Genomic DNA, 2,093 nt, shown 5'->3' on the forward strand with positions numbered 1-2,093 from the left:
GCTTTATGAAATATTGTTTTTTTTCCTTTGCACTATATTTGTGTTGTACACTTGAATCATTACAGGACAGTACAATGGTTGCTTGCTGGGGGACAGAGGATACCCTTGTCTGCCCTGCTTAATGACACCCTACCCTGAACCTGATCCTGGACCACAGACACGCTTCAACATGGCTCACAGCCGAACACGGGCCAAGGTGGAGATGACCATAGGGATCCTCAAGTCTAGGTTTCAGTATCTGCGTGGCTCGGGTCAGTCCAGAGAGGGCATGCGACATCATAGTGGCTTGTGTTGTGCTTCACAACATTGCCACTATAAGAGGAGAGAGCCACCCTCCTTGTATTGAAGAAGATGGCCCAGAGGAACCCCTACAGATTTTTCCATACAACAGAGATGGAAGACTTTTGAGAGACAGGATTTCTCAGAATTACTTTTATTAAATTGTGTGCACTGGTCTGCGGTGTGGTTCATTTCTTTATTTCCTGAAAAACAATGAAAGTGAAATAAAATGTGTTTTTTGTATTACATTGCTTTATATTTATATATATATATATATATATATATATATATATATATATATATATATATATATATATATACACATACATACACACACACACGTTTAACATGCAACAGATTAATAATCACACAAGTTCTCACCTTAAGGCGATGCTCCAGTAATTCTATTTCTAATGTTGCTTTTTTTATAGATGGATGAGGTCTCCAGGACTCTAAAAATATCCAAACCTAATTATGTCATATCATATACTGTTAAATCGTACTTCTAAAATTTTTATTATTATGCTGTCTTAAGGAATTGTTCTGTTCTGTGTATTGTATTGTATTGACCCCCTACTTTTAACACCCACTGCACGCCCAACTTACCTGGAAAGGGGTCTCTCTTTGAACTGCCTTTCCCGAGGTTTCTTCCATTTTTCCCTACAAGGTTTTTTTTGGGAGTTTTTCCTCGTCTTCTCAGAGAGTCAAGGCTGGGGGGCTGTCAAAAGGCAGGGCCTGTTAAAGCCCATTGCGGCACTTCCTGTGTGATTTTGGGCTATACAAAAATAAACTGTATTGTATTGTATTATGGATAGCCTTTTCGCCTCCATTTGAAGCTGTATAAGGTCCATCTCCATGTCACTTTTTCTTATTTGTTTTTGAAGATGGACCTTATACAGCTCCTTTGCTGGCAACTAGGAAGCCAAAAATAATTAAATGAATGAGATTCTGTCAGACAATAACATTAAAATATGGACAAATGCACATAAATTCTTACACTGCTTAGATCGTGCATTGAGGTTGAAGGACCGTCATCTGTGGGCAAATCCCCAGGTATGTACTGTGAAAGGACAATGACAGTTTGTTACTCTAATGTAAAAAGGGGGCATACATTATAATGGTATGCATCATACCTCAGTGGATCCACCAGCATTGTCCACTTCTGTCACAGCAGATGTGGTCTCTTCATCGTCATCTTCAACCTATAAAGGAAATATGCATATACAAGTATACATTATCTGGCAAAAAGAAAAAAAAATATCTAAAAGCAACTAAAGGTACCTGACAACAAAACACTTACAGCTGTGACAGACTGTGTCCTTTCTGTAGGGTCCAATAATACAATCCCTCTATCAGTATCTATAGGAAAATACAACCCATTAAATTCTCAATATTATCAAAGAAAAACCAAAAATGCAGGAAAAAAACATGTCACAGTAATACAACTAAGCACACAGTAGCCTACACAGCATATGCAGTTCAATAAAGTCAGCCTGCATAAAACATTAAGCATGTTGAAGAAGCCTTTAAGTGACAGAGATAGTAATTTATTAAGTCATATAATGAAAACAAATCATAGTGGTAAACTTACATTTCACCATGCTACTTGTGGTGCATGGTGTGTGTGACGAAGTGCCCCCTGGAATGCCAGCAACCACTGGTCGCCCTTTATTAAGGGACAGAGCCAGCTCCTCAGATGGGGTGAGGGAGGTGGTGGTGGGCCCCGCCAGTTAGACGGGCTTCAGCTTGCTTTCTATTAGCTACATGACAGACAGAATATACTAAATCGTGTTTAATCAATAGTTCAGTGATCG

General features: G+C 38.9%; 1 long non-coding RNA gene across 1 annotated transcript; it reads right to left on the reverse strand.

Moving 5' to 3' along the window:
- Positions 1-412: 412 nt before the first annotated feature.
- Positions 413-718, reverse strand: LOC120522423. The gene is made up of 2 exons (XR_005632371.1): positions 661-718; positions 413-482 (listed from the first exon to the last, which is right to left on the reverse strand). It is a non-coding gene; the product is annotated as an uncharacterized LOC120522423 (long non-coding RNA).
- Between the last annotated feature and the right edge of the window lie 1,375 nt (positions 719-2,093).

This window comes from Polypterus senegalus, chromosome 2 (assembly GCF_016835505.1).
Source record: "Polypterus senegalus isolate Bchr_013 chromosome 2, ASM1683550v1, whole genome shotgun sequence".
NCBI classification, from domain to species: Eukaryota; Metazoa; Chordata; class Cladistia; order Polypteriformes; family Polypteridae; genus Polypterus; species Polypterus senegalus.